Source organism: Oryctolagus cuniculus, chromosome 7 (genome assembly GCF_964237555.1).
Source record: "Oryctolagus cuniculus chromosome 7, mOryCun1.1, whole genome shotgun sequence".
Lineage (NCBI taxonomy): Eukaryota > Metazoa > Chordata > Mammalia > Lagomorpha > Leporidae > Oryctolagus > Oryctolagus cuniculus.
The window spans coordinates 422,203-435,778 of NC_091438.1; the positions used below are offsets into that span (position 1 = coordinate 422,203).

At 44.2% G+C, this 13,576-nt stretch overlaps 1 pseudogene; it reads right to left on the reverse strand.

Annotated features, from left to right (window-relative positions):
- Positions 1-1,828: 1,828 nt before the first annotated feature.
- Positions 1,829-4,163, reverse strand: LOC100341750 (palmitoyltransferase ZDHHC5 pseudogene; annotated as a pseudogene).
- Between the last annotated feature and the right edge of the window lie 9,413 nt (positions 4,164-13,576).

The following is a 13,576-nucleotide window of genomic DNA, read 5'->3' on the forward strand; positions in this document are numbered from 1 at the left end:
TTGCCAAGTGCTTGGGCCTCTGCACCCATGTGGGATACCCAGAAGGAACTCTTGTTCCTGACTTAGGATTGGCCCAGCAATGGCCATTGTGGTCATTTGAGGAGTGAACCACATGGAAGACCTTTCTCTCTGTCTCTCCTTTCCTCTATAACTCTACAGATGGTCTGGGTGGAGGCTTCTTGGAAATAGAAGTCAGTTGTTCACAGTCAATGGATACATGTTTCCTCATGAGCTGTCAGTGAGGTCTGCCTTCTGTCATTGCCTTTCAGTGGGCTCCTGAAACTCCCATGCAAACACCATTATTCATAGGTCATTCAAAACACCAGCAGCCAGTGAGTGTCAGCCAAAATATGAAAATTTTAACTAAGGTTAAAAGTATGTTCTGTGTATTAAGTACAATGAATCAGAATCAGCCTTTTGAGTATTCTTTCATAGGAAAAATTTTCAAAATCGTAGCTTTAAGGAGCTGGCACTGAGTCATAGCTGGTAAAACCACTGCCTGCTGTGCCATTATCTCATATGGGCACTGGTTTGAGTGACTGCTGCACTTCTAACCCAGCTGTCTGCTGTGGCCTGGGAAGTTAGTAGAAGGGGGCCCAAGTCCTTGGGCCCCTGCACCCATGTGGAGACCCCGAAGAAGCTCCTGTCTCCTGGCTTTGGATTGGCCCTGTTCCAGCAGTTGCGACCATTTCGGGGAGGTGAACCAGCCAATTGAAGACCTCTCTCTCTCTTTGCCTCTGCCTCTTTATAACTCTTCCTTTCAAAAAAATAAATAAATCTTTTAAAAAAATGTTGCTGCTGAACATTCCCCGAACTGCCTGGAGGAACTGCTACAGCAACTTCAAATGGGTTTGTTTGCCTGAGACATAGCAAGTCATCCACTGGCTCCGGGGTAGTGAAAAGCAATTATAACTTTAGTTATATACTATCTCAGTTCCTTAAGACATCTAGGTATTGCTGTTAAGCATAAACTGGGTAAAGCAAATGACATAAATGTTTCTAAATATAAACTGAAGTACTTTTTTTGTTTGCTGATAGATCAGGATTTCTCTCATTTGTCAGTTGAAAATGGCTAATCAGAATAAAAAATGAAAAGGACTCTGTGAAGAGGCTGGAGTCTCCCCCATTTAGAGATTAGAACCCAGGTATCTCCTCTACCCAGCACCATTCTAAGGTGGGCTGAGGGGTAACCCCCAGGGGACATCTGGAGGGGCCTAGGCCTGCCACTCCTTTCCTCTGTCCTGTTTTTGGCATGTGATGAAAAATATTGCATTTTGGATTTTTCTCTTCTGTCCTTGCACTTTAAAATCACCTTAACTGTAGCCTAGGGGAAGCTCTGAGGGGCTCACTTAAGAAAGCCACCCAACCTCTCTCTCCCAAGAAAGGGGGGATTTTCTAATAGTGTTTTGAATTAGGCCAGATGCTTTTCCTGATCCCCCTCCTACCACCACCACCAATGTCATGGAGCTCTGACCCCTTTCCTGGGAAACTAAATGCCAATAAGCCTAGAAAACTAACTTTCCACAAGTCCTTTCCTCTTCTAACCAAGAGCTCAGAATCCTCTCTCTCCAGGTTTCTTTCATGATCACTTAGCACCAACAGGGGGTTCTACTACTTCCTTAGTTGGTAACAGACAAGAGAGGGACCATGGGGGGAAAGGAAGACTCTGGTGTCTCCCCTCTTTTCCTGCTGCACTGAGGACCAGGAACAGTAAGATCCTCCTTCTTCTACATATCCCGCCCTCATTTTCCCATCCCAAGATAGATATATAATTTCTTTGATATTTATACACACACCTGGTAACACAGAAGATTAAAAAATAGGATCTGTAACAATAATAAAAAATTATTTCTGGTTTAAAAATGATCTGGTTCCCTCCAGGGCAAGCAATTGCACAAATGTCCACTGAGTCTGGTCCAGGGATTAGGGAAGGAAGGTCTTAAAAGGTAAAAGGGGGGAGCTACTACCCCAGCCTCAGGGCCCCAACTCTCCAACTCCCCAACTCGGTTGCATTTTATAAAACACTCATCCTCTGGGAATCGGGGTTTTAAAACATGTCCATGCAGGGGAAGGGAGCCCCTTGAGGGAAGGAAGGTGGTCACCTGGGGCCCTTTGGTCTAGACACAGTGGTGTGGGGAAGGGGAGGTGCTGATGGCTCACACCATATCTCAGGTGGTACCACCCACTCATGACAGTTTCTTGACTCCTCCCCTTGTGCGGCCAGGGGAGGCTGAGCTGATGCTCGGGTTGCTGTTGGATTTGCTGTGGGCAGTATTGAGCTGTACTTCATCTTCAGGCATCAGCAGTGGCTGCAAGGCCACTTCCTCTATCTCAGAGACACCAGGTGGGGATTTTTGGCTGCTGTAAGATGTTTAACGGCCCAGATATGGGGTGGTTGGACCTGGTTCAGGGGACCCTAGTCCCTGGCCCCTTAGGCTTTCTGCCTTCCCCAAACGGGGGACAGCTGGGCGTCCAAGTGGAGTCTTGCTCGGTGGTGATCTCTTCAGATCAGCTAAGGAGGAAGCCCTATGAGGGCATGCCTGAGCCAGGTGTTGACTGAATGCCTGAGTCTCCCAAGCCTGGCTCCTCCTCATGGACTAGGAGCTGGGAGACTGGTGCAGCAGCTTCTCTCATCCCTGGAGGGAGGCCACAGATTGTCATAACGCATTGGTGAGGGCTCTCGTGTTGGACCTGTTGGCACCAAATGTGTATGCCTCTCGGCTTCCTGTTGCTGGGCCAGGAATACTGACAGGAAGGGAGAGGTGTAGCTGAAAGCTGGGTCTTGTTCAGGCTTCCATTGCATGTCTGATTGGCCAGGCTCTTACAGGAGGTGGAAGTGGTGCCTTCTGAACGCATGGACTGCAACTCGTCCAGTACAAAACCTGTTCTCTGCGCCGACTTGAGGCTGGAGGAACGAGAGCCACTGGAAAGTGGGTCAAAATGAAAGCTTTTGCCAAAGGTGGGAGAACAGAAGCTCTCGGGTTCCAAGCTGGGCTCTGAGTGGTAACTGGGATGACGGCTGCTCTCTGCAGTTGAGGTTGGCTTCCTCAAACTGTCCCCATGACTAACTTGGTGCTGGAGGAATGAGGCAGGGCAGCTGATGCACTGCTGCTACTATAACCCGGCCAACACTTGTACATGGTTGGTGTGGGGGGCTGTCCTTGCCCCAAAAGCCGCTATCTCCATTAGTAGCCAGGCAAAGGTGTGTTTGCAGTCCCATGCAGCTGCTCAGGTCTGGCATAGGAGGAGGCCGGGGTTTGGCATTTGCGGACTGGCTCTCTGTTGTTTCCAAGCTTCCCTTAGACTTAGTTCCCCTAAGCTCTCCCTGGATGCCATTATCCATGATCTTCACAGTAATCTGACACTTCTGGCTGAAGGAAGGGAGGTCTGATTACAATTGTCTTCTCTTTCTTTGGTCTTCCCAAATATCTGGGTGCTGGGGAATTGCAAAGTGCATTGTTACAGCAGCCATTGGTGAAGGGGCTCATGCCTCCCCGGAATTTACCCATAACCTGTTCATTGGCTGTGCGTCCCCAGGCCACCAGCACCACATGAAACCCTGTGAGGCCAGCTACAGGAATGAAGAATAAGCCAGCAACACACTTCACTGCCATTGTGACAGTGTGCAGACCCCTGAGAGCTCCTCTATGTGGCAGAGGACATAAAGGAGGCCAAAGCCAAATATACCCAGAGTGGGCTGTCAAGGAAAGGAGGAAGAGGAAGAAACAATGCTCGTTCTGGCGGCCAATACAGGTGTTCACCCAGGGGCAGGGATGATCAAATTCCTCCACACAATTATCACAGACACTGTGTGGGAACGCCGAGGAGGACAGTAGCAGCGGCGGGTGGCACATCCTTTCATGCACACCTGGATGCTATTGATCTCCACTGTTTTGTCAAGGGAGCTCGAAAATCTTCCTTGTCCTCATCTTCCTCAGCTCGAGGGAAAATGCCTGGGTCCATGAAGGTGGCCCTACTGAAATTGGCCAGAACAAAGAGAAACATAAATGCATTGTAGATGGGCACTGCAGGCGACATATTCAGGCTTAGTTCTGGACACGTACAAGCAAAGAAGAGTGTTGTAGCTCCCACTAAGAAGATAGCCGCTGCTGAGGTCAGGATGTGTTTCTGGGTCTGAATGTCTATCCAGACTCTGCGGGCATGTTGGAGCTCTGAAGGGACATCTAACCTACTGCATAGCCCAGGCCCACACAGAGGCAGAATGGATAAGACAATGGGATAAGGGAACCAACAGAGAAGAGTACAGAAAAACAAACAAACAAACAAACAAAAAAACAAACAAAAAAATTTCAGGGAAACCAAAAATTTAGAATTATCATCCTTCCACATCCACAAACAAAACTGAAGGTCAAAATATCTCAAACGAAGGAAAGCATATGGGAGGGGGAAAGGTGATTGCAAGTGATAAATAACCACTTCCCCAGAACAAAGTAGAAGAGGAGGTTAAGAAACACAGCTTGGGGGCTGGAGCCGTGGTGTAGCAAGTAAAGCCGCTGCTTGCAGTGCCGGCCTCCTATATGGACACCAGCTCGAGCCCTGGCTGCTCCACTTCTGATCCAACTCTCTGCTATGGCCTGGGAAAGCAGTAGAAGATGGCCCAAGTCCTTGGGACCCTGCACCCACATGGGAGACCTGGAAGAAGCTCCTGGCTCCTGGCTTCGGATTGGCACAGCTCCAGCCATTGCAGCCAATTGGGGAGTGAACCAGCAGATGGAAGACTTCTCTCTCTCTCTCTGCCTCTCCTCTGTGTAACTTTCAAATAAATATACAATGACTCATTTAGGACCGAGGTCTTGCATGCAGAGTAAGTGTACAACAACTCCTGCTCTAATTTAACAATTGAATCTCTTATGTATGATGTCAGTGATCACCCAAGACTCTTGCCATGAGTTGCCCAGGCTAAGGAAGCCTTTTGAGACCACAGTCTTTGTCAGTATTTAGGCAAAGCCAAAGGCAAAATGGAAGTTCTGTCCTCCCTTCAAAGAAAACTACATTCTTCTTGGATGGCTCCTTCTTTCCGCTGGGGTATCATTCATGGCAATCCTTCATGTAGGACTTTTTTTTACTTTTGCCACAGTGTCTTAGAATTCAATGTCTGAAATGTTTTCATGGGCTTTTCAATCATACAAGAATGCTTTAAGGGCTCATTCTGAGGTCACTATGCTATATAAAATGATTGTCATTCCATGAGTCTGCTGTATGAACTGCTTTCCAACTCAACATGTCTTAAAATGCAATGTCTAGTCTTACTCTAAGTCTCTTTTTTATTGTTTTTTAAATATTCATTTATTTGAAAGACAGAGTTACAAAGAGAGAAAGAGACAGAGAGATCTTCCAGTGGCTGGTTCAGTCCTCAAATGGCTGCAACAGCCAGAGCTGGACCCATCCAATGTCAAAAGCCAGGAGCTTCTTCCAGGTCCCCCAAGTGGTTCCAGAGTCCCAGTACTTGGGCCATCCTCTGCTCATTTCCTGGGTGCATTAGCAGCAAGAAGGATCAGAAGTGGAGCAGCTGGGACTCAAACCCATGCCCATATAGGATACTGGCAAGGCAAGCAGTGGCTTTACCCTCTACACCAAAGTGCCAGCCACATGCACACAAATCTTAATCAGTGACTATCCCTGGTTTTAAACTGGAAGTTTTCTGGCAGAAAAATCACTAATTTCTCTGGTTTCATTTGAGGTACAGAAATACTAGCATGTTGCTTTTATTACTGCTGTAGAATGGTTATATACCTGCAAGGTAAAGCTATGCAGAAACTGGCTGTGTAACCCTTCTATTTATATATAAGATTGCTACAGCAAAACCCAGAACTAGCAAGTTTTTTTCTTAAAGAAATGCCTAAGGTGGCTGATGTTGTGGTGTACCAAGTAAAATTGCCAACTATGACCCCAGCATCCCATATGAGTACTGCTTTCAGTCTTGGCTGCTCCACTTCCAATCCAACACCTTGCTAATGGTCTTGTAAAGGCAGAAGATGACTCAGTACTTGTGCCCCTGGCTGATGCAGCCACCTGGGGAAGTGAACCAGCAGATGGAAGATATCTCTCTCTCTCTCTGTGTTAACTATTAAGTAAGCAAATGAGTAAGTAAAAGAAATGCCTCCAACCTCTTCTCCTTTCATCCTAAAAATACCCCCACATTACCCCATAAATTTCATGAAGCAGTCTAACCAATCACTGTCCCTTTTCCTAAGGATGGAGAAGTAACAAAAAATAAAAACATCTAAAATGAAACCCCTATAAAACAAAAGCAGGACCAAGCATCTCCTCTGTCTCCCTTAGACCAAGGCGTCCTTATCCATATTGTACCAAAAATAATTCACTGAATTGAGGGAGTGATACAGCTGGCCTGCACACAAGAAGTCACTTTTCTGCAACAGATAGAAGCCTGCTGGCCAATATTGTCTGGATGGGTTTATTTAGGGGAGTTCCACATCTAGGTAAGGAAACATCCCAGTCTGGGGCAGCAAATAACTACCAATTGTATGTAAACTCCCAGATTCACTGACGCGCACTTGAACACCATTACACTTCCCTAAAGAATATAGCATCTTCAACTAGGAAGATGAAGGTCAAAAGCATCATGAACCGATCAGGAACCTGGACACAAGCTGAACATGCATCTGTCACCTCTAATTTCAATCTATAAGAATCTTTGCCTCTAACTTCCTGGGGAGCCCTGGAGTTAAGTTCCTTGATCCGGTCTTTAATATAAATGCTTCTTTACTCCACCATACCAAAGCCAGTGATTGGCTTACTGTGTCTTGGGCAAGTATATACAGGTTAGGGGTTCTACAGCAACACCACCAACCAGATTGGAGGTATACCCTTCAATAGGGGCAGAGATGGGACTTGAACCCAGGCATGCTGACATAAAAGATAGGCTTCTCAAGGAGTGCTCCAATCATTATGCCAAATCCCATTCCCTTACATTTTTAAACTAATTTTTTCTTTGAATTCCAGATAGACTGAAGGACACAGCAGAGATCACCCATCTGCTGGTTCAGTCCCTAAATGTCCACAATAGTTGGGGCTTAGAGGCCAAAGTGAGGTGCCAAGAACTCATTCTAGGTGTCTCTCATGGATGGCAGTTGGGCCATCTTCTGTTGCTTTTCCAGGTGCATTAACAGGGAGCAGAATTGAAAGTGGAACAGCTCCTATATGGGACACCAGTGCTCCAGGTTGTGGCTTACCCACTATACCACAGCATCAGCCATGCTTATATTGCACACCTCTGCTTTTGAAAATATTTAGAAATAATTTGAAGCTGCAAATTGCTGATTTGGGCTTGTGCTGTGGTGCACCAGCCTGTAGCATCTGCATCCCATATGGGATCCTGGCTGCTCCACTTCCAATCCAGCTCCCTGGCAATGCACCTTGGAAAGTAGCAGGGGACGGCCAAGTCCTTGTGCCTCCACACTGATGTAGGAGATCCAGGACAAACTCTTGACTTTGGATTAGCTCAACTCTGGCAATTGTCATTTTGTGAGTGAGCCAGTGCATAAAAGACACAGCTATCTTTCTAGCTATCACTCTCCCTACCTCTTTCTGTACCTATTTCCAATAAAATAAATAGAAAAAAAATACAGTGTGGCTTTGGGGGCCACTACTCAATACTCCCTCCCCAGATTTAAAAAGTCAGTGATAGAGAATTAATGAAGGCATTAGTATAGGAGCTCACATCTTTTCCTCTTGCCTCAGACTAAACCAGCAGTGAGTGGACCCCAAGTCTGTACTGCAAAATCCTGATAAATTTGTTATCACACTTTCATTATCTGCCAATCTCTGAATCTGTGTTGGGATTCCTTCTCCCAAACACTCCGGGATACATATAAAAACAACATAGCCCAGCGTAGCTTCATCTGATTAAAACACTCAGTGATGGATAATTGACTTTATATGAAAAAAATAAATATGCCACCCAGGAACATCTTAGAAAATGATTGCTTCTCTGTTGCTAGTTAAGAGAAACTCCCAGGGAATAAGCACTTGGCCTGGTAGTTGAAGACCCACATTCCATACTGTGCTGTCTGTCTCAAGTCCCAGTACTGATTCTGTTCCAGCTCCCTGCACATGCACAACCACGGAAGCAGCAAGCTCAATAGTTGTCTCTCTGCCACCAATATGGGAGATCAGATGAGTGACCAGCTTCTGACTTTGGCCTGGCCAGTTCCAGCCCATGCAAAATCACTATCTCTCCCTCTTTCTCTCTTTGTTTATGTGTATGTGTCTGTCTCTCTTTGCTTTTCAAATAAAAATTTTTTAAAAATGAGAAACATCCTAGACTGCAACAAGGCTCATGTGCAGGATCATTTCCTCCATGTGGAAATGGCCCCAAGTCTTCCAGAAGCTGCAGTGGTGCTTCCTTAGCACAGTCTTGAAGGAAAAATGTTCTTGTATTTGCTGTAGGCACAGCACCTACACCACCTGGTGGATTAAGAATGCGCACCATATGAGGTCTCTTGGGTGAGTTCAGGATCAAACTCATTGTTCAGCGGCTTCTTGCTGCCCTCTGCTGGACTTCTGATGCAACTAATACATTTTTTGTTAGACACTGACAAACTGCTTACAGACCACCCTACACAATGAAGAATAGCAGAGTTGAAGTGATCCCAGTTTTCCATTTTAGCACTTAAAAAGCTATAGAAATTGAGAGGGATCATATTCGTAACCTGTTTTAACTGCATCCTATTTTTATGTTTCATTTTCATTTCCTATCATCTTGTATTTTTTACTTTCACTTGTTATCTATTTTCTATAGCTCTCTATTTAGGAATATGTTGCTATTTTCCATATATATGTGCACTTCTCAAAGGTCCTTCTGTTATTGACACTCAAGATAAATCCCTGTGGTCATAGAACATTCATTGTTTTATTTGTATCTTTTCAGTTTATTTAGGCTCTTTTGTGACCTAGCAAAAGTTCTTCTGCAGGGTATTACATGTGCACTTGAACAGCAAGTGTATTCTCTTGTCCAACTATACTGTCAAGTTTTTTCATGATGTTCATATTTCCTATATCCTTTCCAATATATTGCAAGCTACTTTGCAAACTTCTTTCCATTACTGAAAATGGCAAATATATGTGCCCTAATACTAGCTGGCAACTCTACTTCTCCCTTTTTGTCTCTCTGTGACTCTGCTTTCAAATAAATCTTAAAAACATCCCTCCCTGAAGAATAACATTGAAATTTTCATTGCAAGTGCATTGGTTTGATTTTATCTTCTGTAATTTTTCTGAGTTCTAACATTTGTAATGGACTCATTAGGGTTTTTTGACATTTGAAATTCCAAAAGAGGGGAGGGATGGATGGACAGAGAGCAGCCACATGTTGGTTCATGCCCCGAATGATCACAGTAGCTGGGGATGAGTTAAGTCAAAGCAATCTAAGTTTCTCATGAGAGGGAAAGGGACGACTTGAAGCATCAACCCCCTGCTGTCTCTGTTAATGATACACATGCCATGTAACAGACAACTAATTCCACTACGTTCTTATTTTTATCAGTTTCCTCTCTTTCTTGCCTAATAGCTCTAGTCTGAAGTTCCACTGCTACAAGCAAAAGAAATGATGAGGGCAGGGATCCTTATCTCCTTGATATTAGAGGAGACAACTGAATACCGTGAGCAGTGATCTAGCTATGGCCTGGATCATGCTGATGTGTAGTTTTCTATACCCAGTCTGTTTATTACACCACATCTATTTCTTTGTGTGATGCAAGGCAATGTCTTGTGCTAAGCTCTGTCACATCTCAATTATCCCCTTGTGGGTCTATAGTAGCCCAATACAGGCATTGACCAGTTGACCATCAAGGTTGTGGTGAGGGAAACATTCCCCAGCTGGAGGCAAGATAGAGTAAAATTGCAGTGATGCTTCGGTGATCCCAGCATCCCATATGGTAAGGTCCTGGCTACTCCACTTCTGGTGCTACTCCCTGCCACTGCTCCTAAAAAAGCAGTGGAAGATGGCCCAAGTTCTTGGATCTCTGCCACCCAAGTAGAGACGTGGATGGAGTCCCAGTCTCCTGGCTTTGGCCTGGCCCTACACAGCTGTTTCAGACATTTGGGGAGTGAATTGCTGAAGCTGACATGAGGTGATATTTTGAATGAAATTAGGTCATTGTTAGTCCCTCCTCAGCTTACAAATAGCCTACTAAATTATGTTTCACCACTAAGAGACTCATTGTACCATATGCAATTGTGTATTAAAACAGACAGCTTGGCAAATAGCATAAACTTAAACAGAAATACCATTAGTTTTAACAATCCTCTACTAAGGTATATAAATGAAAGACATAGAACCAGTATAATGAAGAGCTGCCTATATTCTCATGTGTATTACACATTACTCAGAATGTTAGATGTAAAAACAGTGGACATATCTGCCTACACATGAATAGACTTGAAATGTGCCACATAAACACAATGGGGTTCCACTGAGCCTTCCATAGTGAAATTCTGTCACTTTTGACAATTTATGTGAATATAGAGATTATCATGTGAAGTGACAAACCCAGAAGGACACAAAAGGACAAATATTATCTCACTAAAAATCTGGAATGCATGTTAGAGAGAAGAATGGTGGAGTAGGGATAAAGGGGACACATTGGTAAATATGCACAAAGTTTCCCCTAGACACCGTGAATGAAATTATAATGTTGCATTTCATATTTCAAATTTCTTGTAGAGGTTTTTAAATGTTCTCACCATAATATATGAGGTGAAGAATGTGAATAATTCTGGGCCAGTGCCGTGGCTCAATAGGCTAATCCTCCATCTTGCGGCACTGGCACAGCAGGTTCTAGTCCCAGTCAGGGCTCTGGATTCTGTCCCAGTTGCCCCTCTTCCAGGCCAGCTCTCTGCTGTGGCCCGGGAGTGCAGTGGAGGATGGTCCAGGTGCTTGGGCCCTGCACCCCATGGGAGACCAGGATAAGTACCTGGCTCCTGCCTTCGGATCAGCATGGTGCACCAGCTGCAGCTTGCTGCCTGCGGCGACCATTGGAGGGTGAACCAACAGCAAAAGAAGACCTTTCTCTCTGTCTCTCTCTCACTGTCCACTCTGCCTGTCAAAAAAAAAAAAAAAAAGAGAGAGAGAGAGAGACTGTGAATAATTCTCATTTGAAAATCCCAGAATTAACATTCATCAAATGATCACATCATACCCTAAAGTATCTACAACTATTTTTCAGTTGAATATTTATAAAGGCAAATAGTATCAGGTTACACTAAAAAAAGAATAAGGAACAATATAATCTGTATAGGATTAAAACTTTTTTTAAAACTTATTTTGTATTAATACAGAGAAATGTTTCATGCATTCCATAGCAGGATAAAACTTGAGGGGCCAGCACTTTGGCATAGCTATAATTCTAACATTTGAAGCTAAAAAATTTTTTCAGAGAAAACTCAAGCCAAAACAAGAAAGCAGAAGAAATAAACAGTAAAATGGAGAAGGTAGAGACAGGAAGGGGTAATTCTCCCCATCTTCATGTAGGAAAGAAGCAGTGCTGTGATGCTAGCATGTGGCACGGATGCCTCCCCACCAAGACCCTACAATCTCTGAACCTTGCTCTCAACCACCATACTCACATATGGATCCTCTTTGGACTCTGCTGATGCCTCTGGGACAGTCATACAACCCCTGCTGTGCATGTAAGCCAAGCCCAGGAAGAGCCAGTTCAGATTTACCACCCACATGCTCTTGTCTGTTGGCTGGCAGGGTGAAAACCCTGCAGGGTTTACTACATACCAATTGTAAGAAGGCGGCATGTTTGAATATCCTGGGGATTTTGTATTTTCACCTGGGTCAGAGACAAAGGATTGTGCTGCTTAATGCTGAACACAGTTGCTCCATCAGCAAAATGATTTCCTTCTTTTGCCTGGAAATGCAGGGGCTACACAAGCGGTACAGATAATATTAAAATTTTTAAAGTGTCCAGGTCCTGCTGCTCCTCCAGGGTGAAGTCCACAGTCCACACCTGTAACAGTGCATTTCTCCGAATGGTATCAGCTCTGGATCACAAAGAAGGGTGACAGGGAGTTCATTCTTCTCTTTATGTCTATCTTGCCTCTTATATAAGATGAAGCTAATTTTTGTATGTTATAGGCCAACAGAAAGGAAAATGATAATCAAAACATATCAATTTCATATTAACTTTCAATTATGAAATTTACTATGATAGAGTTTCCCTTATTCAGTAAAAGATCACAGTGTAATCTGTAGACATAAGTGTAATGTATAACTGAAGAGTGTTAGATCAAGTGAGACGTCCATTCAAAGTAGATCAGGCTAACAATGTTTTAAAAAACTTTGGAAGAATGGCCTTGTGGCACAGTGTGTAAAACCACAGGGAACCTGTTTAAGACCCAGTTGCTAACTTCCTTTCCAGCATTCTGCTAACGCACCTGGGAAAGCATAAGATGGCCCATGTCCTTGGGCCCCTGCAGCCACCTGGGAGACCTGAGAGAAGTTCCTGGCTCCCATCTGTTCCAGTTCCAGCTGTTGCCACCATCTGGGGAGTGAACTAATGATGGAAGGTCTCTCTCTCTTTCTAAATAAATCTATTAAACAATAAATTTTAGGGGATGGTATAGTGCCACAGCAGATTAAGCTACCATCTGAACCCACAGCATCCCACATGAGCACCAATATGAGCCACACCTACTCCATTTCTTATCCACTCCCTGTGAATAAATGTGGAAAACCAGTGGAAGATGGCTGAAGTACTTAGACTTCTGCCATCCACCTGGGAAACTTGGAAGAAGTTCTGGGCAGGTATTGGCCCAACCCCAACCATTGTAGCAATTTTGGGACAACCAGCAGATGGGAGATCTATCTCTTTCTCTCTGTAACTCTCTTTCAAATATATAAATAAGTAGTAAATAAAACTTTTTTGGATCATCAGGTTACACTTCACAGAAAAGACATATCTCTTCATCAATGTGTCCTCATGAATATAAAATTGCAAAACACACTGGCAAAAGGCAGAGAAAAAACTAGACCAAGTGATGGGAACTACAAATGCACCATATCTAGGTGAGTGGTCCTGGACTGTGAGGAGAAAAAAACAGTAAACATGTTCAAAGAAGTGTTAACTGAATGAATCACTGTTTTTGAAAATTATTTATAAACAAAAGTATACTTATAAGCTTTTTCACATTTCTTCCAAAAATCAATGTAATTGCTATTGTTTACATGAAAGATATTGCGTATGTCCTCAAACAGGGCACATAAACTTGGAAAGTTATCTTAGAAGATTTGCATTTTTTTAAAGATTTTATTGGAGCTGGCACTGTGGTACAGTGGGTTAAAGCCCCAGCCTGCAGCGACATCATCCCATACAGGCAACAGTTCGAGTCCTGGCTGCTTTATTGCCAACCCAGCTTCTGCTGTGGCCTAGGAAAACAGTGGAAGATGGCCCAAGTACACGGGCCCCTGTACCCATGTGGAAGACCCAAAAGAAACTCTTGACTCCTGGCTTTGGTTCAGCTCACCTCTGGCTGTTGCAGACATTTGGGGAGTGAACCAGTGGAAGGAAGACTTCTCTCTCTCTAGCTC